Source organism: Rhinolophus sinicus, chromosome 17, assembly GCF_057876585.1.
Source record: "Rhinolophus sinicus isolate RSI-liver-muscle chromosome 17, RSI-T2T, whole genome shotgun sequence".
In the NCBI taxonomy this organism is placed as follows: Eukaryota; Metazoa; Chordata; class Mammalia; order Chiroptera; family Rhinolophidae; genus Rhinolophus; species Rhinolophus sinicus.
In genome coordinates this window covers 35,375,326-35,397,222 of record NC_142517.1, presented here as the reverse complement: position 1 = coordinate 35,397,222, position 21,897 = coordinate 35,375,326, and the positions used below count along the sequence as shown (strand labels likewise).

Sequence of the window (21,897 nt, the reverse complement as noted above, 5' to 3'; positions counted from 1 at the left end):
ATGTAACTCATTTTCAACATTTATACAAGGAAGATATGGGACTATATTTTATATAATGCTTTAGACCTGTGTTTCCCAAACTTTAATATGCACGCTAATTACCTGTGGATATTATTAAAATGTAAATTATAATTTGGTAGGTCTGTGGTGAGGCATGAGATTTTGTATTTTTAATAAGCTCCTAGGTCACATTGGTGTATCTGGTCAAGGATGGCCAATTGTACTTTGAGTAGCACAATTTTAGGAGATGGAGACTAATCCTGGCCCTCACTGAGTTCACATCATACACTATAAGGCAGATAAGCTACTCCTTTACACTAAACTGTCTGGGTTCAGATCTTGGCCCTGACACTCCTGTGAAACAAGAACTCAACTTACTTGTTACACAACTCATCTTATTGGTGCCTCAACTTCCTCATCTGTAACAGAAGAATAACAATAAGGTTCTTGTGAAATGAACAAGTTAATTCATGCACAATGCTTCCACAAATTGTGTTTCATACGTAAGAAGCACAATAAATATAAGCTCTACAGTTTCACTCCTTTTCACTCTGTTTTTTCAGCAGTGGTCAGTTCTATATATTCAAGAGCCCTGATTTTTTTTGTTCTTGAAATTACTGGAGGAGATATTTTCCCTTCCTTATATTGAAAAAGCAAATACTGGATCCCTAGACCAAGAAAAAAATCTGAAGAGAGAAAAAATTTAACTTGTCCTTCTCCAATAGCATCATTCTCTGACTTTCTATCTCACTACTGCCCCATCGCAACGTTAAAAATGTATAACATTACCAGGTCAGAAAAGGTAAAATGCAGGGATTAAAATCCATAATAAAAAGAAACTTTGGCCAGAGTATACAAATTGACACTCAGTACACCATAAATCTCAGAACAACAACAACAACAACAAACACCTATTTTTTTTTAAATAGTAAGATGCAAAGCTCATTTCCTGATAGTAAGGTATCTGTTCTTTGTCAAGCCAATTGCTTTTGAATGAAGAGTATCAAACTCTTTGGGAGATGTCAAAATGTAAGGATTGCCTCAACCTAAAATAATTAAATAGCAAGCATAGGGCTCAGTTTCAGAGAAGGAGGAAAAGATAAAAATCAGAGAGTGGGGGTGGGGGGATTACGAAAACAACAAACAAAAACAAAATCTGACGTTAGGAACCTTGTGTTACCTTAAGGAGAAAGAGAAAATGAAGAAAAGTTGTTCAGAACAATCATTACTGAAACCTTATTATGTGCCAAGTGCTTCAAGTATATCCGAGTTTTAGACATCCAGTAACACTCTGTGGAAGGCATCATGAACCTCATTTTACATATCAGGAACCTGAGAGTAGGAGTGTTCCTGCGAGACCTAGGTCTGGCAGAATTGGGATTTGGATCTACTAATATTGGAGACTCTTTCACTGAGTTAGTTCCATCTCCTGAAACAAACTTTGAAAGAACCTCCGGAATTGAGCTTTTTCTAGTTTAAATCAACTTTAAGGTCTTATAACAAATAACAAGCCAGGACAAAATGAAGTAGAAATGAATACATAAAACAGCTGAAATTGTGCCAAAGACCCATTCTACCTTTTTAAAATAGTTTTCATTGAAAGAGTAAATTCTGGGACCCAAACAAGTTAGTTAACCTTGTTACCAGACCTGTGGGCTTGGGTTACATTTCCTCTCGATTCCAGCCCAGTACAATATGGTTTGTACTGGCTGGTCGTTGTTGTTGTTATTATTATTATTATATTATTATTATTATTATTTTTCTTTAAGGTATATTTGTAGAATGTCTGCCCTGCTAGGTGGTACAAAGTGCAAAACTCATTAGTAGCTTGAAGTCTGCCCCTGGCTTCTTGTATTGAAACTGAGGCTGCTTGGGTTGTCAACCGTGCTTTGATTAGTGTAAATTCCACTGGCTCTCTGAGCCATTATTAAGGGAAGGAGGTTAACCCAGTGGGAAAAATGAATTCAAGAGGCTTGAAAGATGTTTGGTTTAACATCCAGAGTTTAGTTAACCTAAAGTTTGACCTATGTACTTACTCATTTCTAAGCAAAACAGATGGAAAACTAGGCCTATTGGTTTAATCTTTATCTCATTATGCCATAAGATCCTTTTCATATCCTGATTTATATACATTCTCTGATTATATCACCTACTTTTAATGCTGAACCTAACATGTTCTTCTTGGTTTGAATACACTGGGGGGAAAAACAAAAACAAAAACTCACCCTTATTTAGAATTTTCAGAGTCTATTTTTCACTTAGAAAAGTCCAATTATTTCTTATTCAATATAAGCTACTGTGTTAGAAGAAAAAAAATCACTAATAATGATACTGTCAAGGGGACCAAATAGCTTGGCAATGTTTCATCATTTTTGTTTTCCTAAAGAGAAAACTATCCAAATCTTTTTATTTTAGCTTTTTGTTTTCAATAGGATAGATGAATAAAAGGAAAATAAAAGTTACTCACATTCTATAATAATCAGTTAGAAATTTTTAACTTGCTGTAAAGAAGTACCTGAAATGGAAAATGACTGCAAATTTCTTTTTTTTTTTTTTACATAGCCTAGAAATAAGATATTCTAATATATAGAGACGGTTATTATATAAATTGTATATAGATTAATATTTTCAAAAACTTAGAATTTTCTGGCCATTGAAGTGACTTGGAAAATATAATCTTTCTTTGACAAATCAGAAGGTGTTTTAAAATCATTCACATTTTCAAGGTTACCATAATAAACACCAGTTAGCACAATTTAACTTGTTACAGACAAAACAAAAATGTTATTATTAAGAGAAATATAAGGTAATAGATTATATTTAAAATACTTATTTTAGTGGTCACAAACCTCCACACTCTACAGCTAATCGAAATGCAATTGCATGTGATACCTTACCTATTACATGCTGTCATTACAAAAGTGGGATTTGGCATGACAAACATTCCTCACTGAAATCCCCCGTGACACGAAGTGCCAAATACATTACAAGCCAAATTTCAGATACACAAAAGCAAATCTAAGAGATATAATGTCTTCTTATAAATTGATTTTTCAATCTGTTTAAGCAGAGGAAACTTCCCATTCAACTTACAATTTTTAAAGAATTAGTCAATGTTTCTATGTAAACTGGATAGAAAAAACAGATATTGTTTTAAAAGTATTTGAAGTCATTATAAGTCTTGAGAGAAATGTGCTTTTGCAATATTAAAAAGGAAACTTTCTCATTTGAAGAATTTGGAGGATTTCTCTGCTAACTAATATTGATATATTGATTACAAAGAGCAAGTATTCTGTAATGGACTACACTAATGCAATCGGTAGAATTCATTGAATGCATTAAACACTCATCAAACATTAAAAGAGGAATATTGACTGGAATATGTGCATCCACTATGTTCAGAATAAAAACAGACATATTCTTAACATTTTGGTCATAACATTTGGTCTAAAATGTTAAATTCCTTTGTAATAAACAATAATTGGATGGGATGCTGATTTGACGCTGGAGAATAAAAAGGACATTCACCATATCAAATGGATCAAAGGGAAAAACTCAAGAAACCACAACTTCTTCATTACAGGACAATGACAAAAGTCGAAAGTGCCACAGAATCATGGAAGAACCCCCTGAAACCGGTTATTTGAAAAATAGTTCTACAACCATGCTGTCAGGAAGGTCTTCACAATTTATATGTATACAAATTATAATTCCATAATCCCCAGTGTCCTATAAACTACATAATTCTATCTTGGTTTCCCGAAGGCCATCTTCAAAATATATCTTTTTAAAAGTATGTTTATAATTTTAAAAATCATCTTCTAAGAGTATAATACTTGTATAATCAACTTTAAAAGATGTATTAATCTAAAGTTAAAAATAAAATATATTGATATTACCATTTCTCTTGATTTTCTGTTCTTAGCTTTATTTTTCAATAGGTAATTAATTCACTAGTACAAAATTCAGAAGCTAATAATATTTTACAAACTTCTATATGTAGTTGAGAGACATGACTATAGCCCAAGCAAGTCCTAAAAGCAGTAAACTTCTATTAATATCATGTTTTGCTTCTTTTCTACATCCTGTTAAAATATTTCCGCCCTCTCATTTTAACTCTGTATATGTATTTTCAGTAATCTGAGGCATTCCTTTACCAATATGCAGACTTTTATTATGACATGCTTTCTAAACTGTATAGCACTTAAATTTATGCTTAAGGACTTATGCCAGCTCTTAATTCTAATGTGTTACCCTTTCTAGGTACCAAAATGGCCACCAAAATAAGTTGCTTCTCCATCTGCATGAGGAATGTGGATAAGGAATGTAATATAAATAGTGTAAGTATGGTTTATTGAGGAAGGTGTGATAATATTGAGAAACATACCCAGTTTTAAAATTCTTATAAGAAAAACTGTTTGCGTTTAAATTTTTATAAGCAAAAATCATACTATGAAGACACAAATTAAAGACAAATTTGCAAAGTACTAAATATAGCATACAGTCCAAACCCACGTTGTGATAGATGAGGCGATTTAGGCCCAGAGAAATTAAGCAGCTTTCTTAAAATCACATAGCTAATTAATGGCAAACCTGAGGTTAGAACCAAGTATCTGGAGCCCCAATCCTGATCTCGTTTTTCTGTCAAAATTATTTCCTTTAATGAACATTGCCTTTGAATATCTTGCAAAGATGGTATAGATTCAAGTTATGAATAGGGGGTTCCCTCAGATCTTTGCGGGAAGAAGTAAGTAAATAGGTTTATGAAGAAATTAGATAAATTCATGGGTGACGTACTCACAGTTATATATGAAGAAAATAGAGATATTTGCAGAATGTACTCAAAACTTTCCCCCAGATATGCTGGCTCCACCCTGTGCAAACCGAACTCTCTAAAGTGATGGCCACACCTTAGAGTTCACCTCAGGATTGACTGTCATTCAAGGCTGCCTAGTTCCATCCCTTGTCTTCTGTGACACTGCCTTATCTTACCCATTCCCTTTTCAGCCTCACTCCCTCTCTGCTTTCATCATATTGCCCTTCCTGCTTTCATCATATTGTCCTCAGCTACTTACTTGAACTTCCCTTTCACTGTGATCTATCAATTTTCACTATATTTTTCTTTGCAGATGTGTCCCAAAATTTCTAACTCCTATTCTTCTGTTGACCTTCATCTTGGGTCATATTTCCAAATTTCCATGGAGAATCTCCATTTGAATGTCCTGCAAATACCTCAGATTCGTGGGAATAGCCAGTACAAGAAGGGTTTGAGTAGGAGAATAAGTAATCATTCATGGGGCACAATCTGACAGAAAACAAGCATCCTATACAGAGGTTATTATAATATATTGCTATAAGGCTTAAAATATTAATGGAAGCACAATGCTGGGGTGGTTCCACTGTTCTCTATACCTCTCCAGTATCTCCCAAACCCATTCCCATTAAGTTGCACCCAAGAAAGAAAGTAAGGTACTAGCCAAATAATTTATTATTAATAATTATAAATACGATAAACAAAGGAGAAGTGTACTAGAGAACTCCTAACTGGAAAAAACTCACTTAGCATGCAAATGAAATTTAAAATGGGACCTGAAGGGTGTATAGAACAAAAGGAAATAGGGGAGAGAAGACTGTTCTAGGCAAAATAAACAGCCTGTGCAAAGGCCCTCAGGCAGGAAGAAATCAAGAAAGGGCCCTGAGAAGGTCCCTAGGAGCCAAAGGCCTGAGTATGCCCCTGGCACAACACACAGGGCTTCATTTAGAACATGAAGGAATTGAAAAGCAGTGAAAGTGTACCTCGTGCTTATCAGGGAATTCCTGAGAATGGCCACAAAGTTAGGGGCTAAGGTTTGACAAAGCATCCGTATCCTGTCTTAATGAGTGTTCAGGACATCTTCTAGTTTTCCTAATACCATAATCTTTGGAGGATGTGACAGAGCTAAAAGCTTCTGCATTCTCTCCCTAAAAATAGGGTTTCATGAGCTAACATCTGAGGGAGAGGGAGGTCAGTCCCACCTGATTTATGTTTGAGAAGCCAGAGGTGCTATGGCATCACATTTAATCATGAGCAGTTTCTCAATTAATTGCCTTGATATTCAGATTAAAAAAAAAAAAACACTGAAGGAGAGTTCGTCCTCTATCTCAGATTTACCTACTAAATATGTTCAGGAAGCCTAATAATAGAATGAAAGACAGATAAAATAGTTATATCAAAGTCTTAAGTTTTCCAAACTTCTAATTAATTAAATGTGACAGAAAAAGTCATGGCTATGCTGCTAAAGTTATTTATTTTTAATTTGTGTCTCCTACACTCACAAAAATCAATGGGAAAGTCTCCAACGGCTGCACTGCTGTGATCACAGCAAAAAGCAGTTTCTATTTTTGAGTTCCTGCTTCCTATTATTCAGAAACACTTTGGAATTTTTTCTCCACAACTGAAACGTTGGTTGCTGCCCTGTTACTTAACCAACATTGCATGATTTTAATTGAGTGTGGCTGTATGGAAGAGAGAAAGGGCACCACCTTTGTTAAGCGAAGGCCATATCAGCATGGCTCAAGACTAGCTAGTTGTTTTTCTGATGGATTTAAGATTTCTACAGATGTTGGAAACTAAATCATCATGGAATCAAAGTCCTCATTAAAATGCTGGCATTTATCACGCTGAATCAATAGGATGCAGTCAGTTAATAGTGGTTTCCCAAAGCAATGAATCAATGGAATATTTTAAAGTTATATATTTAATTCCTTGTTCAGTTATATTGTGAGCTTGTCCAACGATTGCATAATCACTCAATTAGCCTACTATTCTGGGTCCAGAACTCCTGGGAAACTCTCCAGCACATTTTTCTCCCCCATCAAGATAGTTTATTACTAACAGGTTATATAACCTAACAGCTTAAGTGATAAGTGAAACAAATTTCTTCTCCGTGGAATTTAAAATCTAGCAATATTTAATTTTTAAAAAAAACGTATTTTCCCTATAGAAACTATAAGTCAACACTAGCCACACTCCAATATAGTTAACAACAATAGGGACCAACAGATATTGCACATAATTCTAGACCTCGCTGCTCAAAAGCCTTCCTCTCATTCTTCTTTGCCAACAGAAACCCATTTTTTTTTTTTTTTTTTTTGGCTTGACAATGAGCCTAAAAGTACACACCTTCTTAGATTCTTGTGCATCTGGGGGAAACTTTGTGACCCAACTGTAGACAGGAAAATATAGGTTAAAATTCTTGGTACGGTTTCTAGGACAACTGTTATTTTCTTGATTTTTTTTTTTTTTTTTCCCTAAGGGAGAGAGGAAAGAAGGACTAAAAGGAGGGTGGAAAGGAGGGAGGAAGGAAAGACTTTCTTTTCCTGTTGGGAGCTCAGAAGTGCTGGTTGGCTGTGAAGTAGTCATTCTGCAACATTGAGGTGAAAACCTCCTACTACAGAAGTTGGTATAGGAAACAATACCAACTTCTTGATGTGTCCTTAAGGAGTCCTTTTGAGCAGCTGTACATCTATTTTGCCTAGAACATTTCTTATTATCTGGGAAAAGAAACCCCTTTGTTTCTTTTCTCAGGAGTGGTCAGGATTTGTAACACGTGGTTGAAAGAGGTCCTAACTGATAAAATACCTACTGTATGCATCTAGTGCAGTTGTATTGCACAAGTTTAGGGAGCATCATTTACTTGCATTCTGTACAATCATGTGGCCCTATAGCTGCCAGATGCTAAGAGTGTCCTGGAAATTCAAAAATTAGTGAAATATGGATTCTGCCTTTCAGGAGCTTACAACGTAATGAGACAAATTTGTAAACAGACAGTCACAATGTAATATTATCTGTGAAGTTTAGGATTTCATAAAAAGTGTTCCCCTGGACAGCACTAAATTTAAAAAATAGTCTGCCATCATATGTTTGGGAAACTTACTACACCTTCACAATGCACTCTCGCATGCAGGCTCTGAGGAATCCAGTAAAAAGAAGGCTATTTAACTTTCCTTAGCTTACTATTTTTTAAAACTATTTAATAATAAAACCCTTTCCCCCTAGGCAATACCTCTTAATATTCTGCAGACTAGTTTTCAAAACAAACAAACAAACAAACAAAAATTTGAGGAAAATCTGTACTAAGTGATTTAATAAAGTTATAATCTTAGTGCTATGGCAAGTGTTACCTGTGGAAATAATTCAGCCATTTTTGAGTTATATACCATTAGTCCCCACTCCTTTTTTTAACCATTTGTTGTGGGTTGAATTCCCCAAAAGATATGTTGATGTCCTAACCCCTGGTACCTATGTCTGTGACCTTGTTTAGAAATAGGGTCTTTGCAGATATAAATTAAGCTGAGGTCATACTGAATTAGGGCAGGCTCTAAATCTGATCATGGTGTTCCTACAAGAAGAACAAATACATAGACACACAGAGCAGAAGGCCATGTGTAGACAGAGGTAGAGATTGGAGAGATATAGCTGCAAGTGAAGGAATACCAAGGATAGCTGGTAACGACTGGAAGCTAGGAAAGAGATATAGAACAGATTCTGCCTCTGAACCCCCAAGAGGGAACCAACACTGTTGACACCTTGGTTTTGGACTTATGGCCTTCAAAACTGAGAGAGAATACATTTCTGTTGTTTTAAGTTGCCTTGTGTGTGGGATTTTGATATTCCACCCTAGAAAACTAATATCATCATATTTCCTATTTGGTTTCTATGGATTCTATTTGTTCTTAAATTTTTTTTCTTGGCACTTTCTCTCCAGTCTAGCAGCTGTGGGATAGGAAAGGACAATTTTAAACTCCAGAAGAGTTTGAGCCCTGACTCAGCCTATTTTAACTCTGAATTTTGTCAAGTTATTCAGATGTTCTGAATCCCAATTTTCTCAACTATAAAACAAGGATAGAAATTTTCATTCATTCATCAATTCATCCATTCCTTTCACAAGCACTGATTAAACAGTAAATGTGTACCAAGAACTGTGCAGGGCACACAAATAGATATTAAATAGGCAATTATTAAACCCTGCAAAGGAAAAGCAGATGATGAGAGAGCACAACCTGATCACATAGACTACTCTTGGAAGTGGTAGTGAGGATTAAATGAGAAGTATGTGAATGCACTTTATAATCTGTAACCTCAAAATACAAACAAAGGTATTATTATAAGTAGGATCAGATGGATTAATGAGAATGAATATCTCTGGTCCCTCTGATCAAACTGGTAAATATTAGGTAAAAACAAAATAAAATAAAATAAAATAAAACAAAATCTGGGTTTCAGAAGAATGGCAGAAGAAACTGTTGGAGCATTATGAGAGGGAATAGAAGGATATGACGGGTTTGTGAATTTATTCATCATTTATTCAACAAAGCAGAGCTTGTCATATTCCTCACAGAGTTAAGCCACAGTCCACCTATCATGCATTGTAATTAAGTGAGATGGTTGATAATTGTTCCTTTTTGCCTCCAAAAGGAGATAAAATGGATGTTCATGTTCATGATACAAATAGGAAATAATATCATAATATCAATAACAGGAAGGCAAAATAGCTGTTGGTGTCACATTGGCAAAATGTTTACTAGAACAGGCGAGAATAAATTGTTTTACATCAAAATCTCTGAAGTCATGCAACTAAATATTTGAAAGTTCAAGTTACTGGTACCTGCATAATGAAGGTACAAAAACTCCTCCTCAGTATATATGCCAGCAGTCATCTGATGTCTCTAAAAACCACACAGCCACTTGAAAGACCCCTTCCTTGGCATTCAGAAGACTTGACTTTCCCACTCATAAAGTAAGCAGCTGAGAGTTTTCCATGAAAGGACAAGTACAATTCAATTAAAATTTCATGGATTGAGAATCACATGAAGTCTAGCTGAACCAAAGTCCTACAACTAACATCATACAGAAGAAGCCACTTTGATGTGCAAATAGCAACCAAGGCTCAATGACAACAGGAGGACACACATAACCCAAACAAGGGCTATACCTGGGGCACCCAGCTCTGGTGACTAGGGAGACTGCACCACAGGGTCCTACAGAACACCACCACATAAGGCACTCTACTAAACCAGAAGGCATAGCAGCCCTACCTAATACATAGAAATAAAAACAGGGAGGCAGCCAAAATGGGGAGACAAAAAAAAAAAAAAAAAAATTCCCAAACGAAAGAGCAGAACAACGCTCCAGAAAAAGAACTAAACAAAATGAAGACAAACAATCTACCAAGATTAGTCTACCTAGTAAAGCTATCATTTACATTCAAAGGACAGATAAAGAGCTTCCCAGACAAGAAAAAGTTAATGGCGTTCCTCACAACCAAACCAGAATTACAAGGACTGTTAGAGGGACTTCTTTAAGAATATATATGTATATGTATATATATATATGCAATAAGTACAAAGCTATGAACAATTGCTTTAAATGTTAATGGATTAAATGCTCCAATCAAAAGATATGGGGGCTGAATGTATAAGAAAACAAGACCCTTATATAAGTTGACTAAAAGATACTCACTTCAGAATGAAATACACACACAGGCTGAAAGTAAAGGTATAGGGAAAATTTATTTAATGCAAATGGAAACCAACAAACAAACTGAGGTAACAATACTCATACCAGACAAAATAGACTTTTTAAAAAAGGCGACAAGTGACAAAGAAGGACCCAGTAATCCCACTTCTGGGTAATTATCTGAAGAAACTCAACATGCTACTTTGAGAGGACGTATGCATTCATATGTTCATTACAGCATCGTTTCCAATTGCCCAGATGTGGAGGCAGCCTGGGTGTCCATCAATGGAAGAACAGAACATTGCTCAGTCATGGAAGGAGATGGGCTCTCGTCATCTGTGGTTACATGGATGGACTTGAAGGTATTGTGCTAAGTGAAGTATGTCAGACAACGAAAGACAGCTGCAATGTGATTTTGCTTATATGTGGACTCTAAAGAACAAAATAAATAAAACAGAAACGAATTCATAGATGCAAAGAACATTTTGACGGTTGCCAGATGGGAGGTGAATGGGAATGGGTAAAACAGGGAAAGGAATTAAGAAGCACAAATTGGTTGTTACAAAGTAGTCATGTAGATGTAAGGTATAGCATAAGGAATATAGTAAATTAAATTGTAATAACTATGTATGGTGTCATATGGGTATCTATCAGGGTGATAGATGGGAAGGGGGTTAGGGGCAGGGTGAAAAATATGGAGCCATTAAGAAGTACAAATTTTTAGTTACAAAATAGTCACAGGGATGTAAAGGAAAGCACAGGGAATATAGTCAGTAATATGATAATAACTATGTATAGTGCTAGGTGGGTACTAGAGTAGTCAAGGGGATCATTTCTTAAATTATATAAATGTCTCACCATTATTCTGTGCATCTGAAATTAATATAAAAGAACATTGAATGTCATCTGTAATTGAAAAATTTTAAAAGCGGGGGAAGGTGAAGGTGAATAAGACATTCAAGTTTCTAGGTATAAAGCAAATAAGTCATGGGGATGTAATATACAGCATAGCGAATATAGTCAAGAATATTGTGAGAGCATTGCAGTGTCAGATGGCTGCTGGACTTATCATGTTGATCACTTCATTAGGTATATAAATGTTGAATAACGATGGTGTACACCTAAAATTAATATAATATTGTATGTTAGTTGTATTTTAATAAAAATCTTTTTAAAAAAGCTTTATGAAGTGATATAGAGTCCTATTTTTTCACAAACAAGTCATGCACCTACTCTTCATTAAAATTCCCCACACAAAGGTTCACCCTATAAATAAAGACTGTACTGGAGTACAGAAAGAGTAAGAGAGATGGAGCTCCTGATACATGCATTGAAAAGCTCAAGCTACTTCCCAGCTCGTAGACTTCCCGGTTTTGTAGGTCAATAACTTACCCCCTTACTTTTTTCTCCCAAAATTAAAAAAAAAAAAAATACACAAGAATAAATACTGAAATAATGATAATGTGCATTTGTGCAAACAAATACACCAAAAGCATATATTTCTGGAGATCCAAGATGGCAAAGTAGATAAACACTGTGCCTACTACCTTCCATGAGCACATTAAAATTACAACTAAATTACAAAACAATCAACCTGAAGAATCATCCAAAGTCAAGCTGAACACAACTTTTATATAAGGCGATAAAGAAGAAGCCATAGGAGACCGGTAGGAGGGGCTGAGATGGGAACCGGGCCCCAAACCTCCATGCGATAGTTGAGAACTGGGAGGGATATCTCAGTCACAGAGGTTGCTTCTGGAGGAGTGAGGGACCCCAGTTGCAAACTACTCTCCCCAGCGCAGAGTACTGGGTCTGGGGAAAGGATCCCCTGCCACAACATCTGGCTGTAAAAAACAGTGGGGATTCTGATTATTCAGGTGGGATGGAAGGCTGTGGAAAACCTAGACATCCTCTTAAATGGCTGGCTCACAGACTCTCTCATTTGCAGGCACTCACCCTGGGCTCTGGCAGAGGTTACAGTAACTCAGGGGTTTCAAAGATATATGGGGGCAGTGTGAAGTGTGTGGCCTCATAATGAGGGCTGAAGGACAGTCACCATTTTCCCTGTGTGAAGTCCTTTCCAGGTACAGGTGGCAGACAGGTGCCATCTTTCCTGTGTTGAGCCTTTCCCCACAGGCCAAATATAAATCTGATTGGCTTGGTGAGCTCCACTTGCTCCACCTTGCTGACTCACCAGGACCCTGCCCCACTCAACTCTACTAACTCCAGCAGCTAGCCCTGGCCATATTGCACACTTTCTTGGAAAACTTTTGGAGTCCATGCGCCCCAGGCAGGAGACAACAGGCCTCAGTGTGCTCTGAGACTTCTGCTGAGTAGCTCCAAGCTCAGCACTGGCAATTAACCAAAGTTTACATTAACCTGGTGACCACAACTCTTCTCACTCTAGTGACTCCCTGAGACCCTGCCTCACCCAACTTGTATGTTGCATGAGGTTTTATCAGTGGCTGAACCTTAAGGAAGCCAGTAGATGGCAGCAGGCCTTGGGGTGTCCTGGCATTTTGCAGAGTTACTCCAGGCCTGGTACTGGTGGCAGACATGCTCAGTTCACAGAATGGCCTCTCCCACATGGCACTAGGGTTAGCACAGGCAGTGGACAACTGTGGATCACTTTGAAGCTACTACCAGGTAGTCCCCGGCCAATAATAGGCAGTGGTTGACCTGGGCCTCCCTCGCAAGGGGCCCTAGAACCAACATACTTGGAGGTTGTCTCAGACCACAGCAGAGCACCACCTAATTAGCCCCACAAGCAGCACACCCAGAGGGCAGTCTCAATAGGCACCAGAGCCCACTGGGGCAAATCCCACTCAGTGAGGTAAGCCCCCTGCACAGCAGCCTGCAAGATGTAGACATATTCAAACCCCATAGCCAATCAGCCTAAGGGTCAGTCCTACCCAGTGACATGCCAAAAGCAATCAAGGCTCAACTATAACATAAGGGCACATACAAGTCACAAAAAAGACACTCCTGGTACACCCGGAATAGGTGACCAGGGAGACTGTGCCACTCGGCCCCACAGGACACCTATACTATAAGGCCACATGGCCAAGACTGGGAGACATAGCAGATCTACCTAATATATAGAAACAAACAGAGAGGCAGCCAAAATGAGGAAATTAAGAAATATATCTCAAATGAAAGAACAGGCAAAAACTCCAGAAAAAGAACTAAACAAATTAGAGGCAAGCAATCTATCAGAGACAAAATTAAAAAGCAACAGTTATGAGGATGCCCAAGGAACATAGTGAGAACCTCAACAGAGATCACAAGCATAAAAAAGGACATAGAAACCATGAAAAAGAACCAATCAGAAGTGAGGAATACACTAACTGAAATGCAGAATGCACTAGAAGGAATCACCAACAGTCTAGATGAAGCAGAGGATCAAATAAGTGATTTGGAAGACAATGTAGCAGAAAACAACCAATCAGAACAGCAAACAGTAAAAAAGAATCCAAAAACATGAGGATAGTTTAAGAGACCTCTGGGACAACATGAAGCTTAACAACATTTAAATTATAGGGGTACTAGAAGGAGAAGAAAGAAAGCAGGGATTGAGAACCTATTTGAGAAACAACGACTGAAAACTTTTCCTAACCTGGTGAAGGAAATAGACATACAAATCCAGGAAACACAGAGAATCCCAAACAGGCCCACAACAAGACACATTATAATTAAAATGGCAAAGCTTAAAGATGAACAGAGGATTCTAAAAGCAGCAAGAGAAAGGCAACTAGTAACTTCTAAGGAAGCTTCAATAAGATTGTCAGCTGAAACAGAAACTTTGCAGGCCAAAAGGGACAAAATATTCAATATAATGAAAAGTGAGGACCTGAAACAAAGGTTACTTTACACAGCAAAGCTATTATTTAGAATAGAAGAACAGATAAGGAGCTTCCCAGACAAGAAAAGGCTAGAGTTCATCACCACCAAACCAGTATTACAAGGAATTCTTTAAGATGGAAAAAAAAAGATCAACATTATGAATAAAATCGCAAAAGCTACATATCTATCAACAATTACTTTTAATGTAGATGGATGAAATGCTCCACTCAAAAGACATAGGGCTGAATGGATAAGAACAAAAAAAGCTTACATATGCTGCCTGAAAGTGAATCACTTCAGACTGAAAGACACACACATATGGAAAGTAAAGGGATGGAAAAAGAAAACAAAACATGAAAAGGGAAACAAAACATGAAAAGAGAAAGAAAACAACAACAACAACCAAAAAGCTGTAGTAGCAATACTTGTATACCAGACAAAATAGACTTGAAAGCAAGGCTATAACATGAGACAAAGAAGGAACCAGCAATTCTACTTCTGGGTATTTATCTGAAGAAACTCAAATGCTACTTCGAGGGAACATGTGCATCCATATGTTCATTGCAGCATTGTTTACAATGGCCGAGATGTGGAGGCAGCCTGGGTGTCTGCCAGTGGAGAAATGGATAAAAAGGAGGTGATGCATATATACAATGGAATATTTCTCAGCCATTAAAGGTAATGGTTTCTTGCCGTCTGAAGTGGCATGGATGGACCTGGAGGGTGTTGTGCTGAATGGAGTGTAAGACAGAGAAAGACAGATGCAATGAGATTTCACTTATATGTGGAATCTAACGAACAAAATAAACAAACAGAAACAAACTCACAGATACAGAGAACATTTTGATGGTTGCCAGATGGGAGGGGAATGGGAATGCGTAAAACAGGGAAAGAGATTAAGAAGTGCAAATTGGTTGTTACAAAGTAGCCATGCAGACGTGGGGTATATCATAAAGAATGCAGTCAATAATATTGTAATAACTATGTATGGTGTCAGATGGGTACGAGATTTGTTGGGGTGATAGTTCGGAGGGGGCTGGGGGGCAGGGTGAAAAAGGTGAAGAGATTAAAAAGTATGAACTGGTAGTTACCAAATAGTTATGGGGATATAAAGTAAAGCACGGGAAATATAGTCATTTACATGGTAAGAACTATAAATACTAGTGCCAGATGAGTATTTGACTAGTCAGGAGGAGGATTTCTTAAATTATATAAATGTCTAACCACTACACTGTACACCTGAAATTAATATAATATTGAATGTAAACTGTAATTGAAAATTTAAACAGGAAGGAAAAGAAGAAGAGGAATAAGAGGTTCAAATTTACAGGTATAAAACAAATAAGTCATGGGGATATAATATATAGCATAGGGAATATAGTCAATAATACTGTGATAGCATAATATGGTGTCAGATGGTTGCTGGGCTTATCATGGTGATCACTTCTTTAGATATATAACTGTTGAATAACTGTGGTATACACCTGAAACTAATATAATATTGTATGTTAGCTGTATGAGATTGGACAATTAAGTTTGCGAAGTCATCCTAGAAAAAGTGCTACATGCCTCACTGCTGAATATCACTACAGTCACCTTCGAAGTACTCCCCTTAGGAAACTATGCACCAACGCCAGCTCCTAGTCCACACTTCAAAGCTACTTTGGAACTCTTTCTGGAATGGCCATCAGAGCTGTCATTGTATTACCCTTGATGTCCTGAATGTCATCAAAATGTCTTCCTTTCAATATTTTCTTTATCTTCAGATAAAGAAAGAAGTCATTGGGGGCCAGATCAGGTGAGTAGGGAGGGTGTTCCAATACAGTTATTTGTTTACTGGCTAAAAACTCCCTCACAGACAGTGCCATGTGAGCTGCTGCCTTGTCATGATGCAAGAGGCATGATTTTCTGGTGAAAAGTTCAGGTCATCTAACTTTTTCACGCAGCCTTTCCAGCACTTCCAAATAGTAAACTTGGTTAATTGTCCAGTTGGTACAAATTCATAATGAATAATCCCTCTGATATCAAAAAAGTTTAGGAACATCGTTGCAACAAGTTCACGAACTTAATTGTCAGGCCTCGTATTTTAATAAAAATCTTAAAAAAAAAAAAAAAAAAAAGGATGTATTCCTGCCTATTACAAAAAGGTTTTGGATCCGTTTCAGAAAATATTATTGATTAAAAAAAAAAGACATTCTGCTATTATAGGACTTGTCCTATATTACAGGTTTTATTACGTTTTTAATATCACATATTAAGGCCTTAATGTCACAACTAACATTTTTCATGGCATAAATTTTATTTAAAAAAAAACCCTCAAATCCAATTTCTTTCATCCATTCATGATTCAAAGAAGAATAATCATTGCTCTCAACCTTGCCAGCAGTAATTCAGAATAAACTACCTAATCAGCAAGAGGAGATTTGTTTCATGGACTCTGAGGGCATTCTAGCAAACAAGGCTCATATGTTTAATGAGCATCAAAAGATTGTGAGGAAAATATAATGGCGTGAATAGTTTTGAATTATAATTATATCTACCTAGAATCATCTCAATTATATTCATTAAATGTCCTAAAATCATGCATACTTCTGAAGCTTTTCTGCTGTCATATCCCAATCTCTAGTTCCTTTTCTTTAACACTTCCATGGCAGTTCTCATGTGATTGACTTGTCCAGCTGAAACTGAAATGTAGTTTGAATATGATTGAACAGTAAGTGACAATTTGAGGGCTAGTGCATTCTACTCAGAGATTGAAAGTGTGTATAAGAGAATATGGACATGCAGAGAAATCATGAGGAATCACAATAGATCTAGGAGGACATAGACATACATGTCTATACACATGTGCACATATACATTCAGTTAAGAGATGTAACTATGAAATCTTAACTTCAGTTAAAGCTTAGTGTTGAAAAAGGCTTAAGAGACCATCTACTTCATTTTTCTTATTTTACAGCCATCTTAGTCGTTTCAGGCTGCTATAACAAACTGCCATAAACTGGGTGGCTTAAACAACAAACATTTCTCACAGTCCTGGGTGCTGGGAAGTCCAAGGTCAAAGTGCTGGCAGATTCAGTTCTAGTGAGCATGCATATCTGGTTTGCAGTTGGCCACCTTCTCATTGTTTCCTCAGGTGGTAGAGCGAGGAGACTCTGGGGTCTCCCCCTCTTCTGATAAGGGTACCAGCACTACTGGATTAGGGCCCCACCCTAATGATCTTATTTAACCTCTTCACAAACATTATCTCTAGATACAGTTATGGTTGGGGTTAGGACTTCGACTTACGGATTTTGAGGACACAGATATTTAGTCCATAACAACAGGTGTGTAACCAAGGGCAGGAGAGGCAAATTTGCTTATTCAAGATTACAAAGTGTGCAGAGCCGGTTGACGATGGGCAAGCCAGAACCTGAAGAAACCGCGGTTCGGATAGAAGCCTGGACGTGGGTGAGCTTGCAGACCTGGAAAGCTTGTACTCCTGCATAGAATCCTCTCCCTCCCTTTCCTCTTCTCCTTTCTATGTCCGAGGTGCTCTTCATCCTGACATCACCAGTCATTTAGCTGCATGTCACTTTACTCTTACTGACAGTCCAAGCATTCACACTTGCTTTTTTACTGGAAACCAGCACGTCAACTACCAGTAATTCCCAGCAATTCTTTACTCACCTGTGTACATCCCACAGTTGTTAAGACATGCTCGTTTTAGTTATTTGATTGCATGATGAAAATCCAGAGGTTTTTCATTTATATCCATTATTTTTTCCTCTTGTGACTTCAAATTCTGCCTTCTTCAAGCGAAAATGTAATTGAAAATGTATATAAACAAACTAACGTTTCGATTTCAATGTTACCACTAATGTTTTCTTCTATACACTACCAGTAGCTGTTTTCTTCAAAAAGTAAGTCACTTTTGAACTCAGTATCATCAATAAAATAAAATAGCGCAGGACTGGCAGGTTTGCAGCCCTTTGGCATGAGACTGTCTTGTCTTCTTACTTTTTCTCTTGAGGCCTGGGCTTTGAAGAGAACAAAGTAGTTCTGGAGTTTCTCTCCCTTCCCAGAGTCATTATTATCTGAAGAGCAAAGAAAATAAAGCAGAATATTGCTTCACCACACACTTCTCAATCTTTCATGCTTGTTTCATCTTGTGGCAGTGGTGGCATTGTTCCAGGAAAACAGGGAAAATAGGCTCTCACATGGTGCACTTAAGCAAAGAGTAACTTATTAATACTAACACAGATGAGTACATAGGAACTAAAAGAAATAAGCAAAAGGAAGAAGCCCTTGAGGCACGCTCCCAACAATGAAGCCATTATTCCCTTGAGGGCCACCCTAAGAAAGAGTATTCTCTCTCAGGCTACTCGTCTCTAAAATTTCACACCTTCTGCTTTTTCTCTGCAGCCTCAGTTTATTCGCATCTCCAGTTTACTCCTGGGTCAACTAGCCTGCCTCGGTCAGTCACAACAGAATATTAGAATCAGAAGTATATAAGATATGTTATTTACCGAAGTCACATCAGATAGAACTGCTCCCTAAAAATAATCAACTTTGAAATGGGTTTAGTTTCTAGGCTTGTACTACAAAGTCAATATAGAAATGCCTATCGGACGACTTTTTTCTGTTTAGTCACCGAGGAGAAAGAATTACCCCAGCTATTTTTTTCTGAGATATCAGACAATGGCCCTTTTCATAATTTTTTTTTTATTGTAACACATTTTAAGTGCAAATCTTTCTAAAATGCATAATACGTTTTCACAACTTTACCAGTAGGGTAAACAAACCATAATTTAATTTGTTACTAATCTCAGGATTATCAAAGTGGGCCCCGGTCTTTCAGATGAAGACATTTCTCTGTCAAAGAACAGCATAGCCTGTGCTAAGTAAATCGTAGCAAGCCAGGCAGCTACGAGGTGCAAAGGACCCCTTTGAGTCTGGGCCAATGGTCATCAGATACCTGGCATCAGGACCTTCAACTCAGGCCCTGACATGACTGTTTTCAGAAGTTCTGGGAAGGAGTCCTATTTAACTCCTCCAGAGCAAAGACTTGGCATGAGACCACAGCTACACCCAGAATTACAGATGGGGCCGTCTTGTGATTCTGCAGGAAGTTTGCTTTTTTACTTGGCTTGTGCTCCATAGTATGTCATTTTCTGCCCACAACTTGATGAAAGGGAACTTTTCTGAGCTCCTCTCTAAGCATGTGCACACAATACAAAAGCAAGGCTTCTGAGTGCCAAGTATAACTGGATAAAGGACAAAGTAATAAGATTATCTATTCTTTAAAAATATTTTGAGTAATACAACCCAAAGACTGTACTCTACCTTCAAGCCTATTTCTACTGCAAGTAAATGTAATCATTACCACCCTTGAATTAAGTGGATAATTAAGGATTATAAACATGTTTTAAAATACTAAAAAATAATTCAAACTCAGTCATAGTAATGATTGTCCTATGATTTGGGCAAAGGTTTAATCTTTGAAGAATACAGATACCATAAACAAAATATCTATGAGAAAGATACTAATTAAAATCCCCTCATATACTTGGATATAGTTAGCTAGAACTATGTTTTTTTGGCAGATGTTGATAATGATATTTAAGAAAACATGAACAAAAGAGGTAAACAAAGGTTATAATTCATACTATTAAAGCTTCCTTTCACAAGTTTCTACATTATATACTAGCTGCAATTTTCTGTTTTTAATACTAGCTGTATTTTACAATGTTTTGATCCTCTTCAAAATCATGTCATGGCTTCCTTTTCCCTTATGAAGCCCACATGCATTCTTTTAGTATTTTTAAGTTTATCCACTCAGTAGCCACTATTTGTCTTTCCAATTTAGTTTCCAATCCTCACTATACAAAAGCTATACTCACATATTATTAGGTACTTTATCATTCCTTGAAAGAGCCTTGCATGATCCTTGGGCTATTTCTAATGTCACCTGCTCCATGAAGCCTCTGTGGTCTCTCCAAACAAAAGAGATTGGTCTTTTATCTGAACTTCTGTAGACCTTTGTACTTCCCAGGTAGCACCTGTCATGTATTGTGTTGTATTATTATCTGTGTAATTCTCATCTCTCTTACTAGATTGTAACATAACTTAAGGGCAGAATATGAGTGATTTCCCCATATGGGTATCACCCACAATACCTAACACAGTGCATTGCATATACAAAACACAAGACAATCAAATGGTATTACATATGTATGACTCAGGTCTCTTTCATTAGCAAAATAACAGAAACCCATCTCAAACTGTGTTCATTTCTAAAAGGGGAATTTATTGACTCATATAAATGGCCAATCCAGGGATGCAGCTGACTTCAACTATAAAACAGATTGATTGGCATTAAGAGTTCTCTCTCTTCATCTCTCTGCTCTCTCTATATCGCTTTGTCTTCATTTTCAAGGACATGTTTTACACATAATGGTCAAGAAAGGCACCCGCAGCATCAGGTCACATGCTCCAGGGAAGACAACTATTGGTTCTGCTTGGATTTCATAAAGTCACACCAGATACAGAATGAAAGCAGAGTTTCCTAATGAAACTCAAAGGCAAAAGATAAGAAAGTATGCTGGACAGTGAAACAAAACTATAAAACTACACTACAAATTAACTTTTTAAGAATTGTACAGACTAACATAAGGGTTAAATTTTAGTGAAAATATTAAATCAAACAGCATCTATTACATGACTATGTATTATGCTCAAGGGTTTCCAATGATATAAAGCCAAAGTATCAGTCACTGAGAAACCATAATGTAGCTGGTGGCTGACAAAATTAAATACATGAGAAATGAATGAATATAAGACATAATATCAACTGCATGTTAAATACTGCAGCACAGATTATAACCCTAATAATAACTCAGGAAAGAAAGGATGATTGGGGACTAGAATAATCATTGAAAGTTTTATGGAGGTGGTGAAACTGTTTTGTTTAATCACAGATGGATTGTTTTCAAATTGTTGAAAGAAGGTGGAAAGGAATGAAGGTAGAAGAGAATAAACGGGCCCAAAGGTAGGTGTTCTATTTGTAGAGACATAATTGTAGACAATAGCTCACAAGTACAAATCAGAATAGTTTGACTTGCACAGACCTATATCGCTGGCTGCTTGGTCCTGTGTTCTAAGAAGTGAAATAGATAAGAAGCCAACACAATTCTTATTTGATTTGTAGCAGCAGAAAAGTTCTAGGTCAAGTGGACAAAAGTCTCACCTGAATCATAAAAACAGAGTCATGGCCTTTCAAACAATTTCAAAATGTTAATCAGTTTTCAGACCTAGAACTCCTTGAATAAAGAGAAAGCTGGGTCTCCTTGAGGAAGGGCCTGGTACACTGCCAAAAACACTGCCAAAAATGTATACTGTTGATCTTTGTCCAACTCTTCACCAAAAGGACATTTAATCTTTTATCAGTGTTTATGATGTACCGGGCACAAGCTAAACAAGAGTGGCAGAGGCAAATGTTGACAGGATACTGCAGTTACATCTGAAGCCACTCACTGGGGGAGTGCAGTTAATGGATCACTGAACGAATGATGGAG

The 21,897-nt window shown here is 37.1% G+C and overlaps 1 protein-coding gene across 3 annotated transcripts in view; it reads right to left on the bottom strand.

Annotated features, from left to right (window-relative positions):
• LOC109449436 (multiple epidermal growth factor-like domains protein 6) overlaps positions 1-18,455 on the bottom strand; it is a 717,515-nt gene extending 699,060 nt beyond the window's left edge. Inside the window, exon 1 of one of the 3 annotated variants that reach the window (XM_019735715.3) lies at positions 17,630-18,455. The gene's annotated coding sequence lies outside the window, so the exon portion shown is untranslated. The remainder of the gene's footprint in view (positions 1-17,629) is intronic. The other 2 variants (XM_019735706.3, XM_074327521.2) reach the window with 2 other exon arrangements.
• Between the last annotated feature and the right edge of the window lie 3,442 nt (positions 18,456-21,897).